The sequence below is a fragment of the Triticum aestivum genome, chromosome 4A (assembly GCF_018294505.1).
Source record: "Triticum aestivum cultivar Chinese Spring chromosome 4A, IWGSC CS RefSeq v2.1, whole genome shotgun sequence".
NCBI classification, from domain to species: Eukaryota; Viridiplantae; Streptophyta; class Magnoliopsida; order Poales; family Poaceae; genus Triticum; species Triticum aestivum.
The window spans coordinates 145,517,119-145,532,839 of NC_057803.1; positions in this window are offsets into that span (position 1 = coordinate 145,517,119).

Here is a 15,721-nt window from a genome sequence, read left to right on the forward strand (position 1 = left end):
TTGCTCAGCCCCTCTTATAGCGTTGTTAGTTTCAGGTGAAGATTGAAGTATGTTCCTTGTTGGAACATGGAGATGTTGTTCCTTGTTGGAACATGTTTACTTGTTGGGATATCACTATATATCTTATTTAATTAATGCATCTATATACTTGGTAAAGGGTGGAAGGCTCGGCCTTATGCCTGGTGTTTTGTTCCACTCTTGTCGCCCTAGTTTCCGTCATATCGGTGTTATGTTCCCGAATTTTGCGTTCCTTATGCGGTTGGGTAATAATGGGAACCCCTTGACAGTTCGCCTTAAGTAAAGCTCTTCCAGCAATGCCCAACATTGGTTTTACCATTCGCCACCTAGCCTTTTTCTTTCCCTTGGGGTCGGCCAGCCCAAGGGTCATCATTATTTTACCCCCCCCCCCGGGCCAGTGCTCCTCTGAGTGTTGGTCCAACTGAGCAATGTCCGAGGCTACCAGGGGCAACTCTGGGCTGGCTTACCCGACGTCTTGCTCATCCGGTGTGCCCTGAGAACGAGATATGTGCAGCTCCTATCGGGATTTGTCGGCACATCTAGGTGGTGTTGCTGGTTTAGTTTTACCCTGTCGAAATGTCTTGTTGTACCGGGATACCGAGTCTGATCGGAATGTCTCGGGAGGAGGTCTATTCCTTCGTTGACCGTGAGAGCTTGTGATGGGCTAAGTTGGGATGCCCCTGCAGGGATTTTAACTTTCGAAAGCCGTGCCCACGGTTATGGGCAGATGGGAATTTGTTAAAGTCCGGTTGTAGATAACTTGAACCCTAACTTAATTAAAATGAATCAACCGCGTGTGTTACCGTGATGGTCTCTTGCCGGCGGAGTCCGGGAAGTAAACACGGTGTTGGAGTTATGCTTGACGTAGGTTGTTTTAGGATCACTTCTTGATCATACTTTATCGACCGTGTTTTGCTTTCTCTTCTCGCTCTCATTTGCGTATGTTAACCACCACATATGCTAGTCGCTTGCTGCAGATCCACCTCATACCTTTACCTTACCCATAAGCTTAAATAGTCTTGATCGCGAGGGTGCGAGATTGCTGAGTCCCTGTGGCTCACAGATACTTCCAAAACCAGCTTGCAGGTGCCGATGAGTCCGTGCAGATGACGCAACCAAGCTCAGGAGGAGCTCGATGAAGATCTTGTCCTTTGTGTTGTTTTGTTCTAGTTGATCAGTAGTGGAGCCCAGTTGGGGTCGATCGGGGACCGTTTGTCGCATTTGGGGTTCTTCTTTTATTTTGGTTCCGTAGTCGGACCTTGATTGTATTTGGATGATGTAATGCTTTATTCATGTAATTGTGTGAAGTGGCGATTGTAAGCCAACTATGTATCTTCTTCCCCTATTGTATTACATGGGTTGTGTGAAGATTACCTCACTTGCGACATTGCTTTCAATGCGGTTATGCCTCTAAGTCGTGCTTCGACACGTGGGAGATATAGCCGCATCGAGGGCGTTACAAGTTGGTAATCAGAGCCTTCCCCGACCTTAGGAGCCCCATTGCTTGATCGTTTTTAGCGGCCGAGTTGTGTCTAGAAAAATGTTTTGAGTCATTTAGGAATTATATATCGGAGATTTAGGAATTCTTTTTACTTCCCAGTCTCCTCATCGCTCTGGTAAGGCATCCTGACGTAGAGTTTTGACTCTTCTCTTCTCAAATTTCACTAAAAAATTTTAGGATCACGCGGGTATCTTGGAATCGTTCCGATGGTTTTATGATGAGAACATTGTCTTGGTGCCTCCTGTCAGGGGTTTAGTGGAAGTGTCCCGGGGAGTTGAGCTCTGAGGTGTTGTCATCATAATTTTATCGTTGCAGTTCTGGAATACCTGAGTTTAGTACGCCGACATCGAAAATCTCTTTTATGCAGTTCGTTGGTGAGATAACCTCGACGCCACCCAGTACTGGGGCGGGAGTTCGGGAGTATCGCCATAACTTGTATAACGGATGCTTTTCGAAGGTTGAGGTAGATGATTTCCGAAGGTTTCTTGGTTATGTGTTGAAGGATGGATACAGCTGGATGTAGGATTTGCTAGTTTGGGTGAGATATTATGCTTCCCCTGTATCCCCAACACCTGATTGCATAACCGGAAAATTTCGGGAGTTTCATAGGTGGGAATTCAAGTAGCTCTTAGGATATCTTTCCGACAGATGTATGATATGAAATTGGGGTTCGACGTCTAGTGGTCCGCCTATTCACGGTCGGTTTTACAGTGGTCTCGTTGTGTCTTAAAGAGTCCTTGGCTATGCCGACTCGGGGACGCTTCGTATGTCATGTGCACTGCCTTGTACATGATGGTGCTGTACGATCGAGCCCGTATAGGCCCCACCACAAAAACTTCGGACGAAATCTCTATCATATGTTTGTTCTGGCTTATTTCGCAAGCCAATCCTTTGTTTTGTTTTGAGTTGTGGTATTCAAGTTGCTTCGAAGTCAAATGTTGATTCCATACCTTCCCCAAATGGTGTTCTCATACTCCGTTATGAATACCAATCCTTCTTGATCATCAAGATTGTTTTTGTCAATCCTTTTTAATCGGCGTGTTTTTCTTCAAGTGGATCCGATCATTTCAACATCCGCAAGATCAAATATCAGTTTCTTCTGAACGGTGTTTGTTTCATCCGTCTCCAAGTGGCCTTTGTTTTCCCTCCCTCCCACCCTTGTTTCCTTCAAGGACTCAGATTTATTATTCAAGTATCCTTCATTGATGTGAAGTCTCTCCATTCTTTTCCTTCATGTTCTTACCCAGTGATTCTCAGGAAGATGCTAACGAAGCTTCAAGTTCGTCTCTCGTCACTCATTTTCTTCTCCGGTGGAACCAATTCAAGTTTTCGGTGTTGATCATATCTTTTTCCTTGTTTCAAATATCTTCTCAACCGGTGCAACCTCTCTTTAAAATCATTTCAACGGTGTATCTTTTTAGTGGGCCCTAACCCATAGGTCTTTTTCCAGGATCTTACCTGACTCTTCTATTTTCCCGGAGCTTCCATCAAATTCTTTTTGAAATTTGATGTAAGAATGCATTGTCATCAGTCAAATGTCTTTCTCCAAGATCTTTCATTTATTTTCATCGTTGGTTCAACCTTTAAAAATCGTCATTCCGCTGCCTCAACAATTCTTGGTGGTGTTTCTCGTTGTCATTCGCATCATTTGAAGACCGAAGAAGTTTTTCTCTTAATCTTGCTCTATTCTCTTTAAGTTTCGTGATTCTAGCTTGTTGCCATCATTTCAGAAGATTTATTAATTCTTAGCTTTCAGTTATCATTCTCCAATTTTACCAGTGCTTCGTTCAAATGATCTTTAATCGGCTCGTGATCTCTTCGCCCTCATGTATCTAAATCCTCTCAAGCATCTTCGTGTTTTTGCTAATTCTTCCTGGTGTTTCTTTATATTTACTTCATTTGTTTTCAATTCTTACGATGGTTTGCTCAAGATTCTCTTCCATGGTTATCATATTAAATTCTTTCATTCTTTCAAATCCTACTGGTGGATCATCGAAGACCTCTTGAAGTTGGCGCGATATTTATCTTAATCCTTTCTTCGGGAATAAGTTGTGTGCCAAATCCATTTGCTCGTCATCAATTAAATTGGTGAAGGATACGCATAATATAATTCTTATTCTTGTTTCATCCAAGTGGTTAATTCCCTATTCCGGAGGTTCATCAAAATTCTTGATCTCAATTGTTCATCTTATCTTTGTCCCGGAGTTCCTACCTCTCGCAATTATATCACCACGGAGATCCATCTAAATCATTACAAGGTTTCACTTTGTGTTTTCAACTTCTTTTTTCTTTTCGTTTGATACTCCTTCACGAAGTGTTCATCGAGATTCTTTTCTAAGGTGCTCAAGCATTCTTCATCTTGCAATCCGGAGTTCAATTCTTTCTACCGTATCATCTGAGGTGGTATTATGTCATTCTTGATGATTTCCCAATGTGGTTCATGATTCACATGTTGTCAAGATTGAGATATCTTAAATCCATCAAGCTCGTCATGGGAGTTATCTTGGGTTATATTTCACCTAAAGCCTTCCCTAAGGATTGTTGCTATCTATGGTGCTCATAAATGATCCAAGCTCTTCTTTATCCTCCCGGTGAAATACTTTCTCGTCTCCTTGTTCAAATAAATACAATTCTTTCCCGTGAGTGGCAGATTGTCACCTCACAGTTTTGAGATGTATTTCATAAGACCATATCAAGATTATTCTTTTCATTGTTGGTTTTCAACAACTCCATTCTAGCATTTGTTGTAACCGTGCTCTCTCAAGATCTTGTTTCCCTTTGTTCCGGAGTCATTGTGATGTTGCTCTTTTCAACCCATCATCTCGTTTGTCAAAGATCATGTTCTTTTCGTGCTTATCCATTTAACTGGAGTGTCGTGTCCTCTGCTCAAGTTCTTTTCATCTTATCGAGTCTTGTATCACTTTTCAACCGGAGTGCTGTTCGAATTTGGTCTTCCTTGATCCCCTTCCTTAGCCGGCGTGTTTTCAATATATATCTTCCAATCAACCTCAAGGTTTTTCGCAAATGTTCTTTGTCCCTCTTTTCTAACGGAGTGCTTTCGACCTTGTTCACCTTCGTTGTATTCTTTTCTCGAATTTGTGTAACCTTTTCAAGGTTCTTTGGTTTCACTCGTTTGTCAAAGAAGCAACTTAGTCTTCCCTCTTCTCTTTCTCTTCCGTTGTCCCTCCGGTGCCATTCTAGATCTCGGGACGAGATCCTCTCATAGTGGTGGAGTGTTGTAACACCCCATGACCGATGTGCCAGGTGTCGTCCAGTGATTCGCTGTTGTTGTGTTGTCATTTCTTGCGTGTCATGCATTGCATATCATGTCATCAGGTGCATTTCTTTTGCGTACATGTTCGTCTCATGCATTCGAGCATTTTCCCCGTTGTCCGTTTTGCATTCCGACGCTCCGTTCTCCTCCGGTGGTCATTTCTACTTTCCTTCTGTGTGTGGGGGTTAAACATTTCTGGATTGGACCGAGACTTGCCAAGCGGCCTTGGTTTACTACCGGTAGACCGCCTGTCAAGTTTCGTATCATTTGGACTTCGTTTGATACTCCAACGGTTAACCGAGGGACCGAAAAGGCCTCGTGTGTGTTGCAGCCCAACACCCCTCCAATTTGGCCCAAAACCCACCTAAACCTGCTCCAGCATCTTGCTCGTTCGATCACAATCGCGTGGCCAAAAACCGCACCTTATTTGGACTCTCCTAGCTCCCTCTACCTATAAATATGTGCTCTCCTCCGAAATTTTCGCGCAGTCCAACCCTAGATCCAACTCCCTCCGCGCCGCCGGACATGTCCGGCCGCCGGCGGATGCGTCCATCTCGCCGGCCACCTCCTTCCGCCCAATGGCAGCGTGCCACGTCACCTCATCGCCGCCGCCAGCCTATCCGACGCCGCCACCTCACCGCCTCCTCTCTCCTCCGCCGCCGCGGGCCCGCGCGGTCCAGATCTGGCCCGCGGAGCCCGAACCGCGCCGCCCCGCGCCTGGGTGCCCCGCGCCGCCGCACCCGACTGACGCCGCCGCCGCCGCCTGCCTCCCTGCCCCACCGCCTCGCAGGTCCGTCGCCGCCGCCACCGCGCAGCTGCCACCGCCGCCATGCGCCTCCGCCGCCGAGCTCGCCCCGCCTGCTGCGCGCAACCGCCGCCATCGGGCTCCGCGCCCCGCGCCCGGGCGCGCCGAGCTCCACCGCTGGCCGAACCACCTCCGCCGGCGCCCGCCTCGCCACTGCCGCCCCTCGCCGGAGCACTTGAGCTTGCCGGAGCTCCGGCCAGATCCGATCCGGATCGGGACCAGATCCACCTGTCCCCGATCCAAACGCCCTCGCCCGTCCCCGCACCGCTCTGTCCCGGAACCGCCTCGTCCCGCGTTGACTTTTTCCGCGGGGTAAATTTCTTCTAAGTCCTGAGTTTCCCAGGTCCATATGCACATGTTCATTGCATCGTAACTTTGCATCCGTAGCTCCGATTCATCCATATAGCATATCAAAATGTTCATCTCAGAGAGTACATCATTTTATTCCATTGCATCATTTTCATTTGAGCTCATCTTGATGCCCGAAATGCTGTTAGAAGAGGGCTACTTGAGATAATTGTCAGATCTGCTACTCCGTTTAGCTTTTTGTCATTTTTGCCATGATTAATGTGTGCATGATATGCCCTGATGCTCTACATGTGTTTTGTTAAGGGTTTTGTCATCTTTCCAGAGGTGCAACCCATGTATTTTTGTGATGTGTGTGGTGACTAGTGCAAGCTTGCAAAGTGGTGCACTTGCTAATTCCGTTTTCAGGGACTTAGCAAATCCACTAAGTCCTTGATCTGTTTATCTCATGATGCCATATGTTCATGTTGTTTCCTAGTGATCCGTGCCTCTTTTGAGCATGATCAGTGAGAATGTTTTGTTAATATTGTAGTGTTCTATCTATCCATGTCTTTGTTTGCAATTATGGAGCAACCTAGCTTGAGTTAATCGAGCTCTACTTTAGCTACTTTGTGAATCTGGGCAGATTGTCAACTTGTTTGCAATTTTGCCGGTGATGTTGTAGTTGATCCGTGCATGCTATACTATTGTTCTTGCCATGTCTAGCTTGCATTTTGTGCCTTCTTGCTGGATGTATGCTTATCTTGCCATGACTTGCACTGTAGTGAGTGCATCGAGCTCGTAAACATGCCTACTTGAGCTATGTTTCAGCTTTTGTCAGTTTTTCACTAAGTCTGAAAACTGATTATGTTTTTGCGATGTTCACATGCTTGCAATTGTATTTTCTGATCCCTTTTGGCTCAAGGTCACTAAGGGACTTTTGTTAAGCTCTTTGAGTCGCTCCATGCCATGCTTTATTTTGCCATGTTCAGATCCTGTAGCATGTAGTTCTGTTGCTCCGAAGAGGGCTACCTGATCTGAAATTCCAGACAAGTGTTAATTTCACTAAGTCTGAGATCTGTTTACCATATGCATTTTTGCGATGCTTGTTTGAACTGTTAATTGATGAATTGGCCATAGCTCAGTGCTAGACTTTTGTTAAGCATCTTGAATGCATCCCTACCAATTATTTTGTTATCATATTTGGGTGCTGTAGCATGTTCATTTCGTTGCATTTAGATGGCTACTTGCTGTAAATCACAGACCGGTGTCATTTTTGAATCACTTGCCATTTCCAAACCGTAACTCCGATTCCGGCGTTCTTTATATCGTTTTCAAGCGATTTCATCTCATCTTTCCAGTGGCACACTTGGTTTTCCATGTTGAGGCCAGGTTCATGCATTGCCTGTCATATCATGCATATGCATCGCATACCGCATCCCGCATATCATATCATGTTCATGTGTGGTTTGTTTACTATGTTGTGTGCTTCTTTTCTGGTGTTTGCTTCTTCGGGTTGGTTCCGGTAACGTCGTGTTTGTGAGGACCCGTTCGTCTACGTCCGTTTGTCTTCTTCATGGACTCGTTCTTCTTCCTTGCGGGATTTCAGGCAAGATGATCATACCCTCGAAATCACTACTATCTTTGCTTGCTAGTTGCTCGCTCTTTTTCTATGCCTATGCTGTGATACTGACCAATTGCTTATCATGCCTCTTATATTGTAGAACTAAGCCTCTAACCCACCTTGTCCTAGCAAACTGTTGTTTGGCTAAGTTACCGCTTTGCTCAGCCCCTCTTATAGCGTTGTTAGTTGCAGGTGAAGATTGAAGTCTGTTCCTTGTTGGAACATAGAGATGTTGTTCCTTGTTGGAACATGTTTACTTGTTGAGATATCACTATATATCTTATTTAATTAATGCATCTATATACTTGGTAAAGGGTGGAAGGCTAGGCCTTATGCCTGGTGTTTTGTTCCACTCTTGCCGCCCTAGTTTCCGTCATATCGGTGTTATGTTCCCGGATTTTGCGTTCCTTATGCGGTTGGGTAATAATGGGAACCCCTTGACAGTTCGCCTTAAGTAAAGCTCTTCCAGCAATGCCCAACATTGGTTTTACCATTCGCCACCTAGCCTTTTTCTTTCCCTTGGGTCGGCCAGCCCAAGGGTCATCATTATTTTACCCCCCCCCCCCGGGCCAGTGCGCCTCTGAGTGTTGGTCCAACTGAGCGATGTCCGAGGCTACCAGGGGCAACTCTGGGCTGGCTTACCCGACGTCTTGCTCATCCGGTGTGCCCTGAGAACGAGATATGTGCAGCTCCTATCGGGATTTGTCGGCACATCTGGGTGGTGTTGCTGGTTTAGTTTTACCCTGTCGAAATGTCTTGTTGTACCGGGATACCGAGTCTGATCGGAATGTCTCGGGAGGAGGTCTATTCCTTCGTTGATCGTGAGAGCTTGTGATGGGCTAAGTTGGGACACCCCTGCAGGGATTTGAACTTTCAAAAGACGTGCCCGCGGTTATGGGCAGATGGGAATTTGATAATGTCCGGTTGTAGATAACTTGAACCCTAACTTAATTAATATGAATCAACCGCGTGTGTTGCCGTGATGGTCTCTTTCCGGCGGAGTCCGGGAAGTGAACACGGTGTTGGAGTTATGCTTGACGCAGGTTGTTTTAGGATCACTTCTTGATCATACTTTATCGATCGTGCTTTGCTTTCTCTTCTCGCTCTCATTTGCGTATGTTAGCCACCACATATGCTGTTCGCTTGCTGCAGCTCCACCTCATACCTTTACCTTACCCATAAGCTTAAATAGTCTTGATCGCGAGGGTGCGAGATTGCTGAGTCCCTGTGGCTCACAGATACTTCCAAAACCAGCTTGCAGGTGCCGATGAGTCCGTGCAGATGACGCAACCAAGCTCAAGGAAGAGCTTGATGAAGATCTTGTCCTTTGTGTTGTTTCGTTCTAGTTGATCAGGAGTGGAGCCCAGCTGGGGTCGATCGGGGACCTTTGTCGCATTTGGGGTTCTTCTTTTATTGTGGTTCCGTAGTTGGGCCATGAGTGTATTTGGATGATGTAATGTTTTATTCATGTAATTGTGTGAAGTGGCAATTGTAAGCCAACTATGTATCTTCTTCCCCTATTGTATTACTTGGGTTGTGTGAAGATTACCTCACTTGCGACATTGCTTTCAATGCGGCTATGCCTCTAAGTCGTGCTCCGACACGTGGGAGATATAGCCGCATCGAGGGCGTTACAACTAACGGGATGGGCCAGGTCGTGCCTGCGGTCCTCGGTCATTGCCGGCCACGTCTCATTGGCCTTGAAGAGCACTTTCCAGATGTCTTCGTGTGTAGTGCTAAAGAACTGTTGCAAGGTCTGGTGCTTGACCGGATCGAACTCCCACATATGGCAAGTCCGGCTTTCGCACGGAAGGATCTGGCGAGCAAGCATCACCTGGATCACATTGACAAGCTTGACATTCTTGTCTACCATGCTCCTGATGCGCGCCTGAAGCGTTGTCAGCTCATCCGATGAAGACTAGTCCAGGCCCTTCTCTATCCAGGAGGTGAGCCGCATCGGGGTGCCCGACTGGAATTCAGGAGTCGCGGCCCAAGTGGCGTCGCGAGGCTCTGTGATGTAGAACCACTTTTGTTTCCACCCTTTGACAGTCTCCACGAAGGTACCTTTGGGCCATGTGACATTGGGTAGCTTGCTCACCATGGCGCCTCCACACTCTGCATGTTGGCCATCCACCACCTTTGGCTTCACGTTGAAGTTCTTCAACCACAGTTCGAAGTGGGGTGGGATACGGAGGAAGGCCTCGCACATGACAATAAATGCCGAGATATTGAGGAAGCAGTTGGGGGCCAGATCGTGGAAATCCATCATGTAGTAGAACATGAGTCCACGGACGAATGGGCGGAGAGGAAATCCCAACCCGCAGATGAAGTGGGGGATGAACACGACCCTCTCATGGGGCTCTGGAGTGGGGACGATCTGTCCCTTGGCCGCGAGCTGGTGGGCGATTTCCTTGGCTAAGTACCCGGCCTCCCAGAGCTTGGTGATGTCCTTCTCCTTGACAGAGGAAACCATCCACTTACCTTGCGCTCCAGATCTGGACATGGCTGGAGTGCTTTTTTGAGGTGGAAAGGATGGAGGCTTGGGCACTGGAGCTCGAGAATGGATGGGCGGTGAGAAGGAAGGCGTGGGTGAAAGAGGTGAATCATTATCCCTTTAAAAAGGTAGTGAATATCAAGCGCCTCCTCACTCGCCTTGAAACTCGCCTATTCCCCAAGGGTCGTGCAGGCGGCGCGGTTGGATTACCCACGCCCGTATTGATGAGAATCCCGTAATAAGGGCACATGATGCTTTGACAAGACGTGCCAATAAAACCGCATCTTGGAACATGGAGCAGGAGGCTAAAACGGTTCAAAATAATGGCCGGGCTATGACGTGATGTCACGCTACAAAAGTTGTTAGTGGATTGGACTCATAAAATATTATACTCGGTGTGGATATGCGTGGTGTTTGTTTTACAGATCCGGACATGTTCTTTGTGTTCGAGAGCTGTTTGGAGTATTCGGAGGAGGAACCCGCCTTGCAATGTCGAAGACAATCTGCACGCCGGGCACATCGTCATCGAAGCCTGGTTCAGTGGCTACTGAGGGAGTCCTGGATTAAGGGGTCCTCGGGCGTCCGACCTGTTGGACATGGGCCGGACTAATGGGCTATGAAGATACAAGACAGAAGACTCTCTCCCGTGTCCGGATGGGACTCTCCCAGGCGTGGATGGCAAGCCTGGTGTTCGGATATGAAGATTCCTTTCTCTGTAACCAACTTTGTATAACCCTAGTCCCCTCTGGTGTCTATACAAACCGGAGGGTTTAGTCCGTAGAGGCAACCATAATCATACAGGCTAGACTTCTAGGGTTTAGATATTACGATCTCGTGGTAGATCAACTCTTGTAATCCTCATATGTATCAATATCAATCAAGCGGGACGTAGGGTATTACCTCCCTCGAGAGGCCCGAACCTGGGTAAAACTTCGTGTCCCCTGTCTCCTGTTACCATCAACCTTAGACGCATAGTTCGGGACGCCCTACCCGAGATCCGCCGGTTTTGACATCGACACCCCCCTCCACACACACACAGCCCAAAAACTCCTCGGGCGTGCATGCACACACACACACACACACCCACCACAACCACTCCCCAGCTCGAAACCCTAGCAAGGTCGTCGTCACCACCACAAGGCCTACATTGTCAACATCAGCCAGTTTGCCCGCGCAGCTTACCCACTGATCTCCATACCTTAGCCGCCCTAAGTTTCTTAGTTGATGCCTGCCAAACACCTCCTTTCGCACATATCCACATCCCCCACTCCATAGCATCATAGCCTAAGCCTGGCTATGCTTCCCATGGAGCTCGAGGAGCTACTGCACCGAAAGAGGTGTATCATGGCCTCTTGGCCCGACGTCGCCGAGGTGGCCGTCGAGGAAGCTGACGACCATTATTGGCCGGAGGCTGTTAATCAGCGGCCTAGAGTATGCAGGTATGTCGCGGATGCCGGCTACGACATCGAGGTCATCCACAGCGACAGCCTAACATGGGCTATGTCATAGGTTAAGTGGCCCACCCAACCCATCGGGTTCAACCATCATTGATCTCATCCATGGCCCCACTGCTGATCTCCTCTGGCTCACTATCAAGAATTTGCCATCCTACATCGCCATCGAGCCCCTTTTGTCATTTCTAAAGAACACGTTCTACGATGCTGGCTTGGGATACACATGTTCAAAGTCAGACCTCATCGGCGGCGACCACGTGGAGGGCACCCTCTCGAGCTCTTCCAAGGGGAAAGAGCCCATCTGCGACATTAGGGAGGGCACCCTTCACCCGTGCTATTCCAAGGGGAAGGAGCCCATCTGCGACAACATGGAGCACACCCAGGGTCTGCGCTCTTCCCACGGAAACGAGCCCATTTGTGACAAGTGAGGAAACTCATGATTTGTTTTGTCGTGCCTCTTCACAAGGGGAACCCGTGATTTGTTTTGTCGAGTGCCTTTTGTAGTGAAGTGAGAATATGTCAAGTTTTAATTGCTATATTTGGTTGTTTGCAGTACACCTTGTTTATTTTAGTTGTTCACAATGTGACGCTCTATATGTGCAACTATTTACTGTGCACTGCATTTTCATCGATACCAGCTTTAAACATACCGATAGGAATGCATATATTTGCTTGTTGTTAAGCTTGTTATAGCTAGCATATGCTTCTTTTAAAGTGTTTTGGTTTTTCGGTTGTTTGTAGTTAGCATATGTCTAGATTCAAATGCTATATTTGGTTGTTCGTAGTATGCCTTGTTTATTCCAGTTATCCACAACATGATGTTCTATATGTGCAAGTATGAACTATGCAGTTCAATTTCATCAATACCCGTTTCAACAATACCACTATGAATGACTACATTTGGTTCCTGTTAAGCATGTTGTAGTTAACACGCCTTTCCATTTTTATTTAACAATAACCATTGTACTTAGGCCAGCACAATACAAGTTTGACTGACTACATTTGCTTCCTATTAAATGTTAGGCATGTTGTAGTTAACACACATTTCCACTTGTTTTGCTTAACTAGCGTGCTTAAACCTGCACACTAAAGCTATCGTTTGGAGATTATTTTGTCTGCCATGTATATATTTGGTTGATGTTTAGCCTATTGTGCTTGACATGCCTCTCGATGTACTTATACAGGACAATTTTGGGATCGACTATTATTTTCCATCGAGGTTAGTTTCATCTCATGGCTTATATATACTCACTGTTCAGGATATCGGTAGCTGGTACCATATAGGACGGGGGCTGATAAGGGACTAATCAGTGAATCGGACTTTTAACTAAATATATCTATAACGCATTTACCGTTAGCTTAACTAGGGCCATATGTAATATATTTGAGGCTACATAGCAACATGCACTATAGTGAATGTCTAAATATGCAATCCTAGGCTACATAGCAACAAGGAAGAGTGTTACCTTAATGTTCTAATGATGTTTAGATATACATAGAAGAGCAGCAAGAACAACAACAACACAACAGTAGTTAATCAGCCGATAATTTGAAGAAAAATGCAAGAAACTCCCTCCAGCCCATAATATAAGATGTTAATTCAGCCAATATGTGGGTATATTGGATGTTATAAGATATTATATAATGGGACGGAGGGAGTGTTGTACTAAGTCATTATGCAATTGCCGTTTAGCTTCTAGTATTAACTTGGTGCTTTTAGGTACATATGTCATTGGTAAAGAACCGCGCTCCGACCCTTTCTGCATATGGGACAATGAGATATTGATGAACCAGCATCAAGTGAGGAAGCTGATAAAGATTGTTAGTAAAATGGGTCAAAAGATGGCAATTAAACTATTTGTTTACACTTTATCCAAGACAACAGCGAACTGCAGGATGGTAAGTTAGAACTCTACAGCCTTCTTTTTACTGCCCATAATGAGTTGTGTTAGATGACAATGTTTGAATCTTTTTCCTTTGTAGTGGTTCCCAAAGCAGTTTACTCAAGATTACCTCTCAAACTACATGATTGGTGGGCATGCAAAGATTAAAGTATTTCTACCAGAACACGGTGACTATCTAGATGTGTTAATGACGACAGTGAAGGATGTGCGGTCGGCCATCACAAGGGGTTGGACTAGAGTTGTGCGCGCCTTCTGCATGGAGGAGGGCACAATATGGGCATTCCGCCTCACCTTGTTCAGCAACCAGAATGTATTTTGCCTCTTTCTTTACCGTCTTTAATAGTACAAGTATACAAATGTGGATCATCATTCTTTATTTGGTGCTTATGTAATTCTTGAACATATGTACATATGAATTGAATAATGCATTGGTTGTTTGAACTTGATGGATATGAATAAAGCTATAACATAGTTTCAACTTCAAATCTGGTACAATTTTAAATAGCAGCAATTAAATTACGGTGAAATTACGCTCTGCAGGTCGTTACGGCGCACACGGTCGGTAAAACACAAACATTTGTGATATACACCATAATCCGACACGGTTCACAGAGAGGAAACGTGTGCGATCATGCACATGGTTGCCGTTTGCAATGCATGTGTGATGTCAGATAATATAACAAACGGAGCGGGCAAACTAAACATTTGTGATAGTTGCCTTATCGTACACGATTTGCAATAATGAACCATTTCTGATGTGGTACACATCGTAAACGTTGCACCATAGAATAGGATGAGCGATAGTTATCATGTACAACGATGCTACGACAGTCCAACGTTTCGTAATCCTATCTGAAACTCGTATGATGATTAGCTAATCTTCTTAATTAGTTATCGCATACGGTCCGGGAAAAGTGAATGTGTGTGATTGTCTGCTTATCATACATAGTGTATAACCGCGAACTGCTTGTGATGGGTCGCAAATCATAAACGTAGCACCATAGAATACCGACTGCGATGGCAATGCGAGCAGAAACTAGTAGCAAGAATGGAGCGTCTGGGATATTTGACATATCAGAAACAGTTTTATAGAGACAACTGTCTGCATCACGGCTCCCTATCCCCGACGATTTTTGGGTCATGTGGGAAGCTCCCCTCTATCACACACACTCACTTGGTCACGGTTCAAAATGTGTTGTGGAAAGGGGTTAAAAAATTGTTTGTATAGCACCTCGCTGTACCAGTTAGTAGAAGGCGAATATGGCCTGGAGGAGGACGGGGTGGGTTGCAGATGAAGGGCGTGGATCCGGTAGTATGAGAGGATGCCATAGAAGAACTCCAAGAATGGCGAGACTAACCCGGCAAAAACGTTGTGGAGGAAGAAGGGGTAGGCACACTCTCCCAGGCTGCTCCGCACTCGCGAGCGCGGCCAGATCTTGGTCGCCTGCTCCACGTTGTGGTCACCGGCCACCATCAGGAGCACCGGGCTCAGGTCATCCGCATTGGTGATGAAGGAGTATAGGAGAACCGCCCCAACAACGAACAGGCTTGCGACCGGGGCCATCGGCTTCGCCTTCTTGCCAGTGGGTGCCATGCGCATGTCACAGAGTTGCGAGCGGAGATGGGGAGTGTCGCACCTAAGATTGGATTGCGAGGAGTCAAGCACGAGAAGGGAGGCGTAGGAAGGCACATGCGAAGCAAGGAAGCGATGATGGCCCCGCTCCACGTGCGGGCAGGCTTTATGTCAGCCCAGGCGGTTGACGAGCCATCGTGGGAGAAGTGGGAGCGTCCCGTGCCCCATCGTGCACCACGCGTCGTGCCTGGCCCACCAGAGGTTAGGGCCTGTGTTGTTTCACCCCCCTCCCCAACGGGCGGTGACGTGCGCACCGTGGGCCCGAGGGCTATTGTCAGGCCCGTGGGACTGGGGTATACAGGCCATCTGCCTATGGCCTAGTACTTGGTGCATATCTTGTGCCCAGCGCATGGCCCACCATTGGACTTCACGAGCAAGACCCTTGCGAGGTCATCGGCTCGTGAGGGAGACGTCAGCAAGTGCTGCCAGGAGTCTTGTGAGGCCATCTCGCGAGGCGGCTTCCCGAGGCTACCTCCCAAGGCCCCTCTCGGAGACATAAAAGTTAACAGCAGTTCAACAGAGTCATGCAGCCCTGCGCCTTCATGTGGGTGACGTGCGCAGTGATGAGCGAAGCCAGAGGAGCGCCAATAGGCGCAAATGAGGAGGCTTTTCCTCTTTTGTGCTACGGGAGCAAGGCCATCCACCAGTTCCCAAGGCAATCCCCAAAGGTTGCCAATTCGGTGCATGAAGACCAGGATGGTGGGTGCGCCAGGGTGGAGGTCATCACCG